Source organism: Sorex araneus, chromosome 2 (genome assembly GCF_027595985.1).
Source record: "Sorex araneus isolate mSorAra2 chromosome 2, mSorAra2.pri, whole genome shotgun sequence".
Lineage (NCBI taxonomy): Eukaryota > Metazoa > Chordata > Mammalia > Eulipotyphla > Soricidae > Sorex > Sorex araneus.
Window position 1 is genome coordinate 310,860,744 of NC_073303.1, and position 19,653 is coordinate 310,880,396.

Here is a 19,653-nt window from a genome sequence, read left to right on the forward strand (position 1 = left end):
CTTAGCAAGGACATACAGCATCTGAGGGAAGAAATGGAAGAAAGGGATTTAGTAGATATATACAGGACATTTCATCCTCAAAAAGCTGAATATACATTCTTCTCAAGTGTGCATGGAACATTCTCCAGGATAGACCACATGGTGAGCCACAAAACATAACTCCATAAAATTAAGTAGATAGAGATTGTATCAACGATCTTCTCAGACCATGATGCACTGAAACTAGAAATAAATCATGAACACAAATAGAAAATGAAATTTCAAACACCTGGAAATTAAACAGCTCACTATTGGACAATGAGTGGCTTAGAAAGGAAATCAAAGAGGTAATCAAAAGATTCCTGGAAACGAACGACAATAAGGACATGAGTTATCAAAACCTATGGGACACAGAAAAAGCTGTGTTAAGAGGAACGTTCATAGCTCTACAAGCATTCCTCAGGAAGGAGAAGCGAGCCCACATAAGTAACCTAACCTCACAGCTTAAGAGCTTGGAGAATGACCAGCAAAAGGAGCCAAATCTGAACAGGAGAAAAGAAATAATAAAACTCAGAGCAGAAATTAATCAGATGGAAACCAAACAAACAATCTGAAAGATGAATGAAACCAAGAGCTGGTTCTTTGAGAAAATAAACAAGATAGATAATCATCTAGCAAGACTCACAAAAAAAGGGAGAGAGAAAACCATAATAGAGAATTAGAAATGAAAAAGGGAATATTACAACAGAAATTACAACAGAAATTACAGAAATCACAACAGAAATTACAGAAATTCAAAGGATCCTCAGAGATTACTTTGAGAATCTTTATGCCACGAAACATGAAAAACCTTTATGCCACGAAACATGAAAACCTCGAGGAAATGGATAAATTCCTAGTCTCCTATAGCCTCCCAAGGCTGAACTAAGAATACCTGGAATATCTGTACAGATCTATCACCATCAAGGAAATTGAAACGGTAATAAAAATTCTCCCCAAGCAAAAAAGTCCTGGCCCAAATGGATTTACTAGTGAATTATTCCAAACCTTTAAAGAGGACTTACTCCCAATCCTCTTTAAGCTTTTCCAGGAAATTGAAATATCAAAAAACACTTTCAAACAGTTTCTATGAAGCATATATGACCTTGAAATATCAAAAAACCACTTTCAAACAGTTTCTATGAAGCAAATATCACCTTGATACCAAAAGCAGACAAAGCAGACAAAGATACCATAATGAAAGAGAATTACAGACGGATATTCCTGATGAACACTGACCCAAAGTTCCTCAACAAAATATTAGCAAATAGAATCCAACGACTCATCAAAAAGATCATACACCATGACCAAGTAGAATTCATCCCAGGGATGCAAAGATGGTTTAACATTCACAAATCAATCAACAGAATTCATCATATTAATAAAAGAAATAATAAAAACGATACGATCATATCAATAGATGCAGAGAAAGCATTTGACAAAATTCAGCGCCTGTTTATGATGAAAACTCTAAGCAGAATGGGCATTGAAGGAACTTTCCTCAATATAGTCAAAGCCATCTACCAAAAGCCCATGGCAAGTATCATTCTCAATGGGGAAAAACTGAAAGTCTTCTCTTTAAGATCGGGCACAAGGCAAGGTTGCCTGCTTCCACCACTCCTATTCAATATAGTACTGGGCGTCCTGGCCATAGCAGTGAGACAAGAAAAAGATATCAAGGGCATAATATCTTTTCATGGAAAAGATAGGAAAGGAAGAGATCAAGTTATCATTATTTGCAGATGATATGATACTATACTTGGAAAACCCTAAAGACTTTACAGAAAAGCTCCTAGAAACAATAAGTCGATATAGTAAAGTGGCAGGCTACAAAATCAACACCCAAAAGTCCATGGCTTTCTTATATACAAATAATGAAAGAGAAGAAATACACATTAAAAAAACAATCCCGTTCACAATAGTACCTCAGAAGATCAAGTACCTTGGAATTAGCTTAACCAAAGAGGTGAAGGACCTATACAAGGAAAATTACAAAACACTACTTCAAGAAATAAAGGAGGACACTAGGAAATGGAGACACATCCCCTGCTCATGGATAAGGAGAATTAACATTATCAAAATGGCAATACTGCCCAAAGCACTATACAAATTTAATACAGTCCCTATCAGGATACCCGTGACAGTTTTCAAAGAAATAGACAAAATACTCCTGAAATTTATATGGAACAATAAACCCCCACGAATAGCTAAAGCAATCCTTGGGAAAAAGAATATTGGTGGCATCACCTTCCCCAACTCCAAATTCTACTATAAAGTAGTAGTAATTAAAATAGCATGTATTGGGATAAAAATAGACATGCAGACCAATGGAACAGAGTTGAATATCCTGTCACAGACCCCCAAATATATGGCCATTTAATCTTTGACAAAGGAGCAAGAAATGCAAAGTGGAACAAGGAAAACCTCTTCAACAAGTGGTGCTGGGAAAACTGGATAGCTACCTGCAAAAAAATGAACTCTGACCTCTGTCTAATGCCAGGCACAAAAGTAAGATCAAAGTGGATTAAACACCTCAATATCAAACATGAATATATAAGGTTCATAGAAGAAAATGTAGGCAGAGCTCTCCATGACATTGAAGCTAAAAGCATCCTTAAGGATGAAACAGCACTAACCATGCAAGTGAAAGGAAACATAAACAAATGCAAGTGAAAGGAAACATAAACATAAACATACATCAAACTAAGAAGCTTCTGCACTTCAAAAGAAACAGTGATCAAAATACAGAAAGACCCCACAGAATGGGAAAGAATATTTACCCAATACCCATCTGATAAAGGATTAATATCCAGAATATACAAGAAACTTGTAGAATTTTATAAGGAAAAAACCTCCAACCCCATCACAAAATAGGGAGAAGAAATGAACAGAAGTTTCCTCAAAAAAGAAATACAAATGGCCAAAAGGCACATGAAAAAGTGCTCCACATCCTTACTCATCAAGGAGATGCAAATCAAAACAAACACGAGATATCTCACATCACGGAGACTGGCACACTTTCAAAAGAACAAAAGCAACCAGTGCTGGCATGGATGTGGGGACAAAGGAACACTCTTTCACTGTTGGTGGGAATGCCGACTGGTCCAGCCTTTCTGGAAAACAATATGGACAGTCCTTCAAAAACTGAAAAAAAAAAGTCCTTCAAATGATCCCAAAATACCACTTCTGAGAATATATCCTGAGGATGCAAAAGAGCACAGTAGAAATGACATCTGTACCTATATACTCATTGCAGCACTGTTCACAATAGCCAAAATCTGGAAGCAACCCGAGTGCCCTAAAACAGATGACTGGTTAAAGAAACTTTGGTACATCTACACAATGGAATACTATGTAGCTGTTAGGAGAGATGAAGTCATGAAATTTGCTTTTAAATGGATAAACATGGAGAATATCATGCTAAGTGAAATGAGTCAGAGAGGGACAGACATAGAAGGACTGCACTCACTTGTGGAGTATAGAATAACATCACGTGAGGCTGACACCCAAGGACAGTAGATACAAGGCCAGGGGGATTGCCCCACCGCTGGAAGAACTTCTTATGAGCGGAGGGGAGAATGCAGATGGAATAGAGAAGGGATCACTAAGAAAATGATGGCTGGAGGAACCAGTTGGGATGGGAGATGCATGCCGAAAGTAGATAATAGACCAAATATGATGAACTCTCAGTGTCTGTGTTGCAAGCTATAATGTCCAAAAGTAGAGAGAGAGTATGGGGGATATTGTCTGCCATAGAGGCAGGGGGAGGATGGGGAAGGGGGGTATACCCGGGATATTGGTGGTCGGGAATGTGCACTGGTGGAGGGATGGGTGTTTGATCATTGTGAGATTGTAACCCAAACATGAAAGCTTGTAACTATCTCATGGTGATTCAATAAAATTAAAAAAAAAATTAAAAATACAAATTTTGGAACGGGGTCCCCAACCTCCTCCTGCAGCTGCCCCGCCCCGTGTCCTGCGCATCCCACCTGGCTGTCTAACAGGAAGACACTGGGGGCGTGGCCTGTATCTTAGGGGGCGTGGTCTCAAAGTAGGCGTGGCCTCCTGTGGAGCGGCGGCCGCTATTGCGGCCACAGTTATTCTTTCTTACCTCAGCATAATAGTTACTGTCTATTTCTTTGAAAATCACTTTAGCCATCTCAAACACGCATGCAAAATATCCATTAGCTTGGTTTGACACTATAAAAGCTGTCAGTGAATAAGGGAAGTTTAGCACAACCAGAGCCCCTCCTTTCCTCAGCAAGAGGGAACAGGAATAGATAACTACAAAGTTCCAACTCTATACTTCCATAAGGATATGAAGAAGTAGCGAAAATCCCCTCCATGAAGAGAGGGAGAAGAAAATATTCCAGAAACATCAACGGGGGCTACTCACATCTATGACCTCTCAGATAAACAATTCAGAGAGGAGATCTGTAGGAGAGTCGACCTACTCCAAGCAACCATGGAACAGACATCCAATAAATTAAGGGAGGAGATGAATGAAGCACTGCAACGGTCTACCAAGAAAATCCAGGAAGAAATGAGAGCAGAAATCTCAAACCTACGAACAGAAGTCACACAAATAAAGGAATCGGTAGATGAATTAAAAATCTCAGTAGATGCCCTCAATAGTAGAATGAATACAGCTGAAGACAGAATCAGCGACCTGGAAGATGAGCTGCAGAAAGCTTATAGACAACAACAAATCATGGCCAAAGACCTCAAAATGGCTATAGAGCGAATCAGAGCCCTGGGGGATGACTTCAAGAGGAACAACATAAGAATCATTGGAGTACCAGAACCACAGGGAAGTAACCCCAGTGAAAAAAACACAGTCAAAGACATCATTGCTAAGAAATTCCCAGAGCTGGAGAAGACAGGCATCCAGATACAAGGAGTCCGAAGAGTACCAGCAAAAAGAGACCCGAATAAAAAGACTCCAAGGCATATCATAGTCAGAATGACGGATGCTATGGATAGAGACACAATTCTGCAAGCAGCAAGGTCAAAGAAGGAAATCACATACAAAGGAGCACCCCTCAGATTTACAGCAGACCTGTCAGAGGAAACCCTCCGAGTCCGAAGACAATGGTGGGACATAGTGAAAAGACTCAACGAAATGAATGCCTCACCAAGAATACTTTATCCGGCTAAACTCTCACTCAAACTCGAAGGAACCATACACTATTTCTCGGATAAACAGCAGCTCAGGAACTTCATAGACTAAAAACCAAACTTGAAAGAAGGTCTAAAGGGGCTACTGTAAGACAAGGAGGAGCCCCATAAAAACAACAAATACCTCAGAAATGTGACACAAAATCCTATCACAATAATCTCTCTCAATGTCAACGGCCTAAATGCACCCATCAAGAGACACAGAGTGGCAAAATGGATCCGGAAATTAAACCCAACATTCGGCTGCCTGCAAGAAACACACCTGAACAAACAGAGTAAACATAGACTCAAAGTCAAAGGATGGAAAACAATCCTGCAAGCAAACAACTCCCTTAAAAAAGCTGGAGTGGCCATCCTGGTATCCGACAACATAGAATTCAGGTTGAAAAAGATTAAAAGGGACAGCGAAGGTCATTTTCTATTTAACAAGGGATATGTACAATAGGAAGAAATCACACTCTTAAACGTATATGCTCCTAAGGAACGACCGGCTAAATATAACACAACTCCTAACAGCTTCAAAGAGGACATCACTAACAGCACAATTGTAGTCGGAGACTTCAATACGGCCTTATCGCCTCTAGATAGATCGACAAGAACAAAACTCAACAAGGAAACACTGACTCTGAAAAAAGAAATTGAAGAGAGAGGCCTAATAGACCTTTACAGGACCTTACACCCCAAAAAGAAAGAATACACATTCTTTTCCAGTGTACATGGAACATTTTCTAAAATAGACCATGTACTGGGCCCCAGAACATACCTCAATAGAATCGGAAAAATAGAAATTGTATCAACCATCTTTTCAGACCACGATGCTCTGAAGATAGAAGCTAACTACTCACCGACACAGAGAACCAAATCAAACACCTGGAAATTAAACAATTCAATGTTGAACAATGAGTGGGTCAGGAAGGAAATCAAGGAAGAAATCAAAAGATACTTAGAAACAAATGAGAATGAAGACATGAGCTACCAAATCCTATGGGACGCAGCTAAAGCTGTGTTAAGGGGAAAATTTCTTCCTCTCCAAGCATTCCTCAGGAAGGAAGAAAGGGCCCACATAGACAGCCTGACTTCACGACTCAAGACCTTAGAAAAGGATCAGAAAAAGGAACCCAAACCAGACCGAAGGAAAGAAATAATAAAAATTAGAGCAGAAATTAATGACATCGAAACCAAAAAAACAATCCGAAAGATCAATGAAAAAAAGAGCTGGTTCTTCGAGAAAATAAATAAGATTGATAAACCGCTAACAAGACTCACAAAGAAAGAAAGAGAGAGAGCCCTAATAAATCGAATCAGAAATGAAAAGGGGGACATCATGAGAGAAACCAGTGAGATACAAAAGATCATTAGAGACTTCTTTGAAGGCCTATACGCCACAAAACAGGAGAACCTAAAAGAAATGGATGAATTCCTTGGCTCCTACAATCTCCCAAAACTGAACAAAGAAGACTTGGAATACCTGAATAGACCCATCAATGTTAAGGAAATTGAAACTAATCAAAAATCTCCCCAAAAACAAAAGCCCAGGCCCAGATGGTTTCACCGGTGAATTCTTCCAAACATTTCAAGAAGACCTGTTGCCAGTTCTTCTCAAACTCTTCCAGGAAATTGAAAAAAAAGGAACTCTCCTAAACAGTTTCTATGAAGCATACATCTCCCTAATACCAAAAAGCAAACAAAGACACCACTAAGAAAGAAAATTACAGACCAATATCCCTGATGAACACCGATGCGAAGATTCTCAACAAAATATTAGCAAATAGGATCCAACAACTCATCAAAAAGATCATACATCATGACCAAGTGGGATTCATTCCGGGGATGCAAGGATGGTTTAACATTCGGAAATCAATCAACATAATCCATCATATCAACAAAAGTAAAGATAAAAAACCATATGATCATATCAATAGATGCAGAGAAAGCATTTGACAAGATCCAACATCCTTTCATGATGAAAACCCTCACCAAAATGGGGTTTGGAGGAACTTTCCTCAAGATAATCGAAGCCATCTACCACAAGCCTACGGCAAGCATTATCCTCAACGGGGAAAAACTAAGGGCCTTTCCTCTAAGATCAGGTACAAGACAAGGATGCCCACTCTCAACACTTCTCTTCAATATAGTACTGGAAGTACTTGCGATAGCCATTAGACAAGAAAAAGAGATTAAGGGCATCCAGATAGGAAAGGAAGAAATCAAACTCTCACTATTTGCAGACGATATGATACTATATCTAGAGAAGCCTAAAGCCTCTACTAAGAAACTCTTAGAAACAATAGACTTATATAGTAAAGTTGCAGGCTACAAAATCAATACCCAAAAATCCATGGCCTTCCTATACACAAACAATGAGGCAGAGGAAAGGGACATGAAAAAAGCAATCCCATTCACAATCGTGTCCCAGAAAATCAAGTACCTTGGAATCAGCTTAACTAAGGAAGTAAAAGACCTCTTCAAAGAAAACTATAAAACGCTACTCCATGAAATAAAAGAGGACATGAGGAAATGGAAACATATACCCTGCTCTTGGGTAGGGAGAATCAATGTCGTCAAAATGGCAATACTCCCCAAGGCATTATACAGATTCAACACGATCCCTATAAGTATACCCATGACATTCTTCAAAGAAATGGATCGAGCAACCCTAAAATTCATATGGAACAACAAACGCCCACGGATAGCTAAAACAATTATTGGGAAAAAGACAATGGGAGGCATCACCCTCCCCAACCTCAAACTTTACTACAAAGCAGTAACAATTAAAACAGCATGGTACTGGAACAAAGGCAGAGCCATAGACCAATGGAACAGGGTGGAATATCCCTACACACAACCCCAAATGTATGATCATCTAATCTTTGATAAGGGAGCAAGAGATGTGAAGTGGAGCAAGGAAAGCCTCTTTAACAAATAGTGCTGGCACAACTGGACAACCACATGCAAAAAAATGGGCTTAGACCTTGACCTGACACCATGCACAAAAGTCAGATCAAAATGGATTAAAGACCTCAACATTAGACCACAAACCGTAAGGTACACTGAAGACATGGTCGGCAAAACCCTCCATGATATTGAAGATAAAGGTATCTTCAAAGGTGACACAAAACTAAGCAATCTAGTAAAAACAGAGATCAACAAATGGGACTATATTAAACTAAAAAGCTTCTGCACCACAAAAGATACAGTGACCAGAATACAAAGACTATCCACAGAATGGGAAAGGATATTTACACAATACCCATCAGATAAGGGGTTGATATCAATGGTATATAAAGCACTGGTTGAACTCTACAAGAAGAAAACATCCAACCCCATCAGAAAATGGGGCGAAGAAATGAACAGAAACTTTACCAAGGAAGAAATATGAATGGCCAAAGGGCACATGAAAAAGTGCTCTACATCACTAATCATCAGTGAGATGCAGATCAAAACAACCACGAGATACCACCTCACACCACAGAGACTAGCACACATCCAAAAGAACAAAAGCAACCACTATTGGAGAGGATGTGGGGAGAAAGGGACCCTTCTACACTGCTGGTGGGAATGCTGACTGGTTCAGCCCTTCTGGAAAACAATATGGACGATTCTCAAAAAATTAGATATTGAGCTCCCATTTGACCCAGCAATACCACTGCTGGGAATATATCCCAGAGAGGCAAAAAAGTATAATCGAAATGACATCTGCACATGTATGTTCATCGCAGCACTGTTTACAATAGCCAGAATCTGGAAAAAACCCGAATGCCCTAGAACGGATGACTGGTTGAGGAAACTTTGATACATCTATACAATGGAATACTATGCAGCTGTTAGAAAAAAGGAGGTCATGACTATTGTACTTAAGTGGATCGGCATGAAAAGTTTCATGCTAAGTGAAATGAGTCAGAAAGAGAGAGACAGACATAGAAAGATTGCACTCATCTATGGCATATAGAATAACAGAGTGGGAGACTAACACCCAAGAATAGTAGAAATAAGTACCAGGAGGTTGACTCCATGGCTTGGAGGCTGGCCTCACATTCTGGGGAAAGGGCAACTCAGAGAAGGGATCACCAACTATAATGTAGTCGAAGGCCATGTGGGGGAAGGGAGTTGTGGGCTGCATGAGGGCTAGAGACTGAGCACAGTGGCCACTCAACACCTTTATTGCAAACCTCAACAGCTAATTAGAGAGAGAGAACAGAAGGGAATGCCCTGCCACAGTGGCAGGGTGGGGTGGGAGGAGATGGGATTGGGGAGGGTGGGAGGGATGCTGGGTTTACTGGTGGTGGAGAATGGGCACTGGTGAAGGGATGGGTTCCCGAACTTTGTATGAGGGAAGCATAAGCACAAAAGTGTATAAATCTGTAACTACTCTCAGGGTGGCTCACTAATTAAAAATAAGTAAATTTAAAAAAATACAAATTTTGTAAAAATATTTTCAAGTCATTTATCTATTATTTATTCTCTTGTAAGTTATTTCATCAACAATGGCGGGTATAAACAGTACAAAATGCTCTTTAAAATTTGATTCATGGAGATTTCACATAATTCACTATATTTTCTAAGGAGAGATTACTTAGGTCAGTAAATTTATTCGGTGAAACCTTGAAAGACAGAGATGCTCTGAGTTTGTTTTATTTTTTTTTGCTCTGACTGTTTAAACCAGAATTTTATTACTTTTTGTATCTGAACCTTGAATTAAAAATTTTGAAATTAAAGAATTTGAAAATAAAGATTTTATTGAAAATTCAGATACTCAGAGCCAAGAACATTTCTCAGATTCTGAAATATTTGTTATTTGTGGTTTGGTGTATTTAACTTTATGTACTTTCCTCTGCATTTTTTATATATAGCAATAATAAGCATATATTATGTTGTATCCTAGAGCACTTACTTTCATATTATTTGGCATAATACTGAATTAGTATAAGATTTATTATACTTCCCTAAAAATTAAGTTTTTCTACCAGGGCTCCTAGATGTGTGACCATGATGATCATGATTACTCCAAGTCTTAATTTTCTTATCATGAATTGTACAATTGGGAGTAAATGAATAGAGATGCCCTAACCTGGTATTTTGCTCTTATTAGGTACTTCCCTCCTTCCCTCCTAACATGTTTAGATCTCTTAGAAAAATATTCTGTACATGAAATCATTGACTGATATAATTTTGTTCAGTGTTAAAACATTGATGAGAAGAAAACAGTCCCTGTCAATGTTGAACAGAACTGTAATTTGAAGATCTACTTTCATTGTTATAAGCTGTTTTGCTTAAATTAGTGGTTTTATAAGATGCCATACAGATTTGTTTTTCTTAAAGTAATTTTAGCCTTATAAAACCCAAAGAATGTTCTTTTAGGTGCCAGAATATTGTATCCCTGAAAAAAATAAAAATAAAAAATAAAATCCTAGGGCTAGAAAAAAACAAATAAACCTGTACTATTGCCCCAGCTCTGAGCACTAGATTTCAAATCTGAGCAAATGTGAGCATCACCTGGAACATGAATACAAGATATGGCTACACTCATTTCAAAAATATAAAGATGGTCCAGAGCGACAGTATAGGAGGGAAGGAACTTCTCTTGCATATGGTCGATTCAGGTTCAATCTCTGGCATCCGCCATGGTATCCTGAACACTACCAGAAGTGATTCCTGAGTGCAGAGTCATGAATTATGTGTTATGTGGCCCCCAAACAAACAAACAAAAATAAATAAATAATTAAAGAGGCACAGCAAATGAGCAGGTGAAATCAACCATTAGACTGAGCAAAAAATAGCTACTAGAGAAAAAAAATGGAGGGAAGTACAGGGAATGAGGCTAATTGAAGAGGTAGGTGGGAACTAGAATTTTTGTGATGGATGTGTTGAGATATATAAATTTGTCAACATAGAGAGCTTTACTCTTGCTAGAGGTAGAATGGCAACAATAAATTCGTTTCTACACAAAAAATTAAAAATCAGGTTTTCTGCATCTGAATCCCAATTTCTGATTCAGCACTTAAAATGGAGTCAATTGTTTGCATTTCTAACAAGTTCCTAGGGGTAGGAATGTTCTGGAGCTGTTAAGCTAGAGACCTCGGTTTTTCTTTTGATTATAGATATTTATTTTTGTTGCAGGTATTGTTTTGGTTCCCACTTAGTTGTGTTCAACGACCTGACCCCGTCAGCTGCATACAATGCAAGCACCTTATTTTTGGTACTATTTTTCCAGCTCCTTAACTATAGATATTTCTAGGAATTGGGTCCTTTCTCCAGGACACTGTAAATTATAACGCTACACAGAAATGATCAGTGAAAATAGCCTTTCTTAGGCAATGTCTTGACTACATTCATTAGGGAGAAACTGAAAAGACAGAATTATTAGATTTGTACCTGTACTACTCGAAGTTTCTCCTAATCCTTTTAGTTGTGACAATTGTTGACTTACAATTGTGACATTGTCAGAGGAAATTAAACAAGAAAAAACAATACTTGGATTTTATCACTTTTTGAAAAACTCCTAAAGATACCTTTTAGAAAGATATTTAAAAATTTTAGAAATTGAAGCTGGTGTGATAGCATAGCAGGTTGGGCGTTTGCCTTGCATGGCTAACGCGGGTTCAAATCCAAATCAGCATTCCATATGGTCCCCTGAGCACCGCCAGGATAATTACTGAGTGCAGAGCAAGGAGTAACCCCTGTGCATCGCGGGCGTGACCCAAAAAAGCAAAAAAGCAAAAACAAAAGCAACAACAACAACAACAAAAAAAACCCCGACCAAATTTAGAATTTTTCTAAGTGGAAATGCCTCCTTACAGCCACACGGTGGCAGTAGAATCACATGATTGAATCTAATGGCGCCAGAGGCGTGCTCCTGAATCCAGTAAGTGGTAATTCTGAGAGCTAAGCACCTACGACTTGGGCTTTAACAATTATTGGTCTGTAAAGTGTAAATAACAAGTCGCTGTTAGATACTTCTACAAAAACTCTTTATTGAAACTTTCAATACTTTTACAATGCCTCAGACAGAATGCTGCCCCACTCTGCAGCTCTGTAGTGTGAAAACAACTTCACACGAACAAACAACAGATCATTTCATGCATGAGCTATGTAACAAATTCAAACCAAAATAACTCCTGCTTTAGTTTAGCAAATTACTGTGTGACAGCACAGCAGTATTTAATCATTTGTGAAATATTAAAGCATTTTTTCTCTAGAATTGGTTAATTTTAGTTATCTATGTACTTACATGCTTCTACAAACAAGTAAAATTGAACTTTTCTAGATACATTTTAAAAGTATCTAAATGATTGCTTGCTTTTTTAGTGTAAATATAAATTGGACTTATTTGTATATTTAAGTTTGGTTGATTATTAATCTGCAGTACTCCATTATGTACCTAATGCCATTATAATAAAAGGAATGCATAATTCTTAGGACAATAGAAACATCTCTAGGTAAAGACTCATGTATGCAGCTTGTCCATTATGTAACTTAAAACAAACTATTCTGTATTGTTATCACAAGTGTCAGATTTCCTGGGAGGAGGGGTGTTTAATTATAAATAATAATATCAATTCCTTTTTTTTTTTTTTGCTTTTCGGGTCACACCCAGCGATGCACAGGGGTCATTCCTGGCTCATGCACTCAGGAATTACTCCTGGCGGTGCTGGGGGACCATATGGGATGTTGGGAATTGAACCCGGGTCGGCTGCGTGCAAGGCAAACGCCGTACCCGCTGTGCTATCACTCCAGCCCCAATAATATCAATTCCTTATGTCCATCTTGATAAACTTCTGCTCACTCAAATAATGACAGCACTGGTAAAACAAAATTGTGCGAATGAATGCTGATATATAAGGATGTCAACCAAAATACTGACTTTACAAGAAAAAGGCCCCTCAACACACAGTTTCAATTCCAGTTTGCTGACGGAATCTGCCTTTGACAAAACAGTGGGACCAGCAAACATCAGAAATCAAATTAGGTGGTAAAAAAGAAAATGTTCCCTTTTCTACAAAATAACACTTAACAGTCTTCTTGAACATGTTCATACTTCTCACGATATCATAGAAATCCCAATCTGGTTTGGAGAGATGACTTTATATTGTGAACCATAGGTTTCCTCTAGGCATTCTGAACCAGGCAAAATATACCCTGGGAGTGCACAGTGAGAAACATTGCCCCTAAATACAAGGATCTGAAAAGGAAAGATACACGAACCTAAAAAAAGGCAAAGTCTAAAAATCTGATCTCTGCAAATGCAGACTCCAGGAGTCATTAAATGTTATTTTGGGGGCTTAGCTACTGTCCTGATGTGGGCAACATGCTTTGTATTTTATTGCCATGTGTGTTAGGTGGAATGGGTGCTCAGAGACCCCGCCAGAGCTGCAGTGCTCCACAGTAGGAGCAACTGCATCTACAATTTCAGAGGTTAGAACTCCCTAGGCCCTCACTGGGATTGATGGGCTACGCACAACACTCAGAATTTCTTATTTGCCCCTTGTCATGTGGGTTTGTAACCTGATTTTCTAGTTGTGCTATTTCATATTCAACCAGCTTGTTTCACAGGAGTATCCATGTTCTTTATTCTTATCTAGAATCTCAAGTTTTAAAGGATGGCTATTAAGACAGACATATTATAAACGGAAAAAAATCTCCTGCATATATTCAATCCTATAAATAAATACGCTTGTGTGAGGTAAGTATTTTTATCACCACTTTGGATATAAAGAAACTGAAGCTTAAGCAAGTCCAAGAGACTTGTTCTTGGATTACACCATCACTAAGTAGACTGCTGAGATTCCAACCCAGCTCAGTGTAGTAACTCAGTCATTAACAGGCTTAAAAGTATTTGTCATCCATTTTACTTTTTAATGAGACCTAAAGTGTTTTTTCTATTCTGCATATTTCTTTTACATGCAAGCTAAAATATAACAGACGGTCTAATTTTTTATCAAGTACGTATTACAGAGAGTTTAGAAGAATCTTTTCTTTTTCTATGTAAATAGTACTTATTTTTAATATTGACGCATATGTTAAGTTTTAAAGAATATTACATGGGATACTTGTTTACATAATTGTATTACCACTATGATTTAGACAGTTATAATTTTATCAGAGAGCAATTTCTAGGATTACTATATGAGCCTTAATTCTTTTTTGACAATTCAATCAGGTTTCAAATTTTCATAAGAAGTTTAACTTGTTTCATTGATTTGTTCATTATTTATACCTATTTAGAAAGGATATTGAATAACTTTGATAAGAGTATGAAACCATTAAAATAAAACAGTTGGAGGAAGGATTAAAGAACAAGAACAATGTAATACAAATATATGAGAGTTTCCAGATAGCTAAAGTAAAACCAAATTAACATATAAAATTGGTTCTCGATAAAAATATTTTCTAATGAAAAGATGCATTTTTGTGCTAATAGAATATTTTGACTTGTATATATGGTATGAAATAGGAGTCAGGGTTTTTGTTTGTTTTTTTACCATATGATTATTCTGGTGAAGTGCTTTTCAATGGGGGGGGGGCACATGGCAGCCTGTGGGCCCCAGAATATCCCAAGGGAGCCACAGGTGAAAATCACAGGAATGGGGATCACAGCACAAGACTAAGTGAAAACCAAGTGTGTGGTGAATTGCAGGATGAAAACAATATTGATTGGAAGTGGGCCAGAGTCAGAAAAAAGGCTATAGTATATAGGTATATTCTAATACACTCAGTTATATGTACCTTTAAGTCAAGGAAGTATATAACTTTCAGCTAATTTATTTTTTGATATATCATTTTTTTAAAGCAATTACTAATGCTCTCTTTAATTTTTTTCTATTTGTCTGCTTCTCTTACCTGCACACCTGGCTGTCTTCCCCCCGGGCCTCCTCAGAGGGGATGGGCTCCAGCTTCCCCCCCCACCTCGAGCGAGCTCCTGGCGGCCAAAGACCTCCGGAGCCTAGCCACAGCCATGCTCAAGGCCCCTCTTGACACGTTTGGATGAGCCTCACGCATGAAGGAACCAGCAGAGGAACCCAGGTGTGTGGGACCCGGGGCTGAGACCTCCAAGGCTGCTCGGATCAGGACTGGGCTTGCTCCGCCCAGATTTCCCATTTCACAGTAGATAGGCGGTCACACCCAGGGTCTGCCCCCTGTGCTGTGTAATCCTGTCAATGGCCAGCATCCAGAGATTTAAAAGCAAGCTCCCGGAAGCGCGGCCCAGCTTCGCAGGCTCAAGATATCTTATAGCCTACTTCTCCGTCTGGGAGAACCTGGCAAACTACTGGGAGTTTCCTGCCCACATAGGAGAGCCTCTCAAGGTCCCTATGGTGTATTAATATGCCAAAAAAAGTAACAAGCTGGGTCATTCCTCTGACCCTGTAAGAGCCTCCAGTATGGCATCATTGGAAGGATCATTGGAAGGATGAGTAGAGAGAGGCTTCTAAAATCAGGGCTAGGACGAACGGAGACCTTACTGAGACTGCTCAAGAAATTCGACAATCAATGGGATGATGATGATGATGATGATGATGATGATGATGATGATGATTTGTCTGCTTCAGGTATACACATTTATTCTGCTCACTGACACAGTATCAGTAACATTCAAATTATCTATTACTCTTAATAGTGCACAATCTATTTTCAACATCTTAGAAACAATTTAGGAAACTAAATTGTTTAGTTTCGGAAATTTAGGAAACTAGGAAACCTGTAAGTTGTATGAGTTTCCAGTCTCTTTTGTTTCTTACCACATTGCAAGGATTTCCAATTGTAAAGGGGTAAAAAAATGTCAACATCTTGTCTTTTTCTTATCTTAAGGGAACAATTTCAAAATTTTTCCCCTACATATAGTATTTGATATGTTGGTTTTATTGATTTTTAGGGAATAAAATTTAGAAAATCTACTTGTTTTCCTCATTTTATGAGGATATATATATATATATATATATATACGTGCATTATTGTGAAATGCTGAACATAGCTTTCTATACCTGTTAATATGATCACAAAATTTTATCCCTCCTTTTCCTTATAGTAGAGTGACATGATAAATTTTAAGTGGCAAAATTACCCTTAACTGTCTTTCATAAATTTTTACACAAAAGTGTATATGTACATAACGCATGATAGACACATATAGATGTGTATGAACTATAGATGAATTGTAGATTTAATAATGATAGGACAGGAACATTTTGAGAAAAATAAAAGCAGATTCATGAGTTCAGATAGTTAATGATTCAGGGTTCAAAATGATTAAACAAGAATATAAAACAATGATAAATTACCACATTAAAATCAAAACTATCTTCCAATTGAAATATATTATTAAGTGTGTAGCTGCATACCATAATGTGAAGATATTTATAACATATAGCACATAAAGGACAATACAGCATATAAGCATGTAACATAATTATGTAAATATATAAAGAATCATACTCTAGTAATAAATTACAAGCTAATAATAAATATTATATAAAATGGACAGATAAGAACCAAGGTAATACTAGGGTAGGTATTTACAAAGAGTAGATGCAAGTTACAGTATGTGTGTGGATCATGGAACTATAAACTAAAGTGACAGTGAGATACCATGGTGTATATCAACAAAGCAGGTAGAATGAAATGAAACATATTCACTGTTTAGTGTTTTTAAAGGTGTATTAACTAGAGCATTGTCTTATTTATTTATTTTTTAAACTTTTTTATTAAATCACCATGTGGAAAGTTACAAAGTTCTCAGTTTTATGTCTCAGTTATACAATATTCAAACACCCATCCCTTCACCAGTGCCCATATTCCACCACCAAAAACCCCAGTATACCCCTGCCCCCACCCCCTACCCCCTACTGTATAACTAATGAATTTCACTTCATTTTCTCTTTACCTTGATTACATTCCATAATTCAACACAAAACTCACTATAGTTGTTGGAGTTTCCACCCAAGAGAGACAGCCCTACAACCAAGGAAGCATTTGATAATTAGTTTTCCATTGCTGGGAATGAAGAGATATGTAGCCCCACTGCTACAAGTACATAACTCTCTCTTTTTTTTTTTTCCTTTTCCCTTTTTTTTTTCCCGCTCATCTCCCTTCCCGCGCCTCATAGTATGGTGTACGCCACGCCGCGTTGGCAGTGTGGGCTTTTGCTTAGTTCACAGTCCAGAGAGGTGGCTGCTACATTAATAACCTTCAATATTTCAACAAAAACTTACTGTTATTATTTGGAGTTTCCCCCCTAAGTCAGACCTGTTCAAAAGGAACCGTTTCACATTGCTGACAATTATAGATGTTAAGTCGCATGGATGCAGCAGCATCCGCGCAGTTTTGGATTTCTGTATAAAGTCCAGGGAAAATTCTGCCAGAAATTGCATAGCCCAGCTCACAATACCAGTGCATTGCTGTAAGAAGTCTCTGGAATTAAAGTCTTTATGCGCAGAGGGTCCGCTTCACGCTCAGCAGCTCCGGATTTATCTGGGCTGAGGGCGTGCCAGTTACGCCCCCTTCCCATGAGTTCCTGGGAGCCCCAAAGGTAAAAACCCAATACCTCTGGGTTTGGAGTCTCAGAAGATGGTGCCTGCCATGTGGGTGCCGCCAACCCGCTGTTTTCCGTGCAGGAAGACAGGGTGGGGAGGAAAAAAATCCACCCCCTGGCAGCACAGAGTTGTAGCCCAGTTCGCAGTCCCGGTGCATTGCTATTAGATGCTGCGCTGGATGCCGGAATGTGTTAGATCTCTGGAATCAAAGTCTTTAGGCGCAGAGGGTCCGCTTCACACTCAGCGGCTCCGGATTTATCTGGGCCAAGGGCAAGAGCATTGTTTTAAAAGGTATTTTTCCCCACCACTTTAAAAAATGTTTTCTTTGAAAAACTTGAAAATACCTTAGTAAAGGTTAATGTCTACATAAAATCTGATGCAGTAACTCCACTAATATACATCTAATAACAAACTTTACAATATCTTTACAAATAGTAAGTTAAGGAATATTGAAAGCAGCTCTATTCATACAAGCAAACAATTGAAACTACTATGTCACTGCAGTAGTCAGCCAATAAGATGGTCTACAAAGATCCCTGCCTTTTTATTATTCCCAGGACTACTAATTATGGGCTGGAGCGATAGCACTATGGGTAGAACATTTGCCTTGCACAGGGCCAACCTAGGTTCGATTCTTCTGTCCCTCTCCAAGAGTCCGGCAAGCTGGCAAGCTACCCGTGGTGTATTTGATATGCCAAAAATAGTAACAACAAGTCTCACAATGGAGATGTTACTGGTGCCCGCTTGAGCAAATCGATGAGCAATGGGAAGACAGTGCTACAGTGCTACTTATAGTCTATTTTCACATGTAATGATATATAGTGATACATTTTTATGAATAATTTGTATGACAGAAGTAAGAGCATGTGACCTTTGAGATTTAGTTATCAAACAGCAAGTTTCTCTTTGACTCATCCTCTTTTGATCCCTAACATTTATCCCTATTCCACCTCTTTCACCTGTCTTCTATGTTGCCTCTTTGTGTGTGTGTGTGTGTGTGTGTGTGAGAGAGAGAGAGAGAGAGAGAGAGCGAGAGAGAGAGAGAGAGAGTGAGAAAAGAAAGAGAGAAAAAGGAGATGAGGAAGATCTCACACTAAAAACAAAAATACTATGAGGAAGCCTACTAGGAAGATCAGAGTCTTTACTAGCAGAACTATAAGTGAAATTGGAAGCAGATTGCCTCAGACAAGTTTTCTGAGAGTGAAGTCAGCTTGACAGTTTAAACACAATCTCATGAGAGAATCTGAGCCAGAAATTCCCAAAGAAGTTGTTTCCAGGAGAGTGAAGTGGACCCTCTGCGCCTAAAGACTTTGATTCCAGAGACCTAACACATCTGGGCATCTAGTGCAGCATCTAATAGCAATGCACTGGGACTGCGAACTGGGCTGCAACTCTGTGCTGCCTGGGGGTGGATTTTTCCTCCCCACCCTGTCTTCCTGCATGGAAAACAGCGGCGGCAGCACAACCCACATGGCAGGTGCCATCTTCTAAGAGTCCTAACCCAGAGGATTCGATTTTTACACTTGGGGCTCCTAGGGACTCATGGGAATGGGGTGTAACCGGCACGCCCTCAGCCCAGATAAATTCGGAGCTGCTGAGAGTGAAGCAGACCCTCTGTGCCTAAAAGACTTTGATTCCAGAGACTTCTTACAGCAATGCACTGGGACTGTGAGCTGGGCTATGCAATTTCTGGCAGAATTTTCCCTGGACTTTATACAGAAATCCCAAACCGCGTGGACGCTGCTGCATCTGTGCGACTTAACACCTATAATTGTCAGCAATGTGAAACAGTTCCTTTTGAACAGGTCTGACTTGGGGGGGAAACTCCAAATAATAACAGTAAGTTTTGTTGAAATATTGAAGGTTATTAATGTAGCAGCCACCTTTCTGGACTGTGAACTAAGCAAAAGTCCCACACCGGCCGAGATGAGGA

At 38.8% G+C, this 19,653-nt stretch overlaps 1 protein-coding gene across 1 annotated transcript in view; it reads right to left on the reverse strand.

Annotated features, from left to right (window-relative positions):
* The window catches only part of LOC101558722 (multiple epidermal growth factor-like domains protein 6), a 525,059-nt gene that overhangs the window by 103,007 nt on the left and 402,399 nt on the right, over positions 1-19,653 (reverse strand). The window lies entirely within an intron of this gene.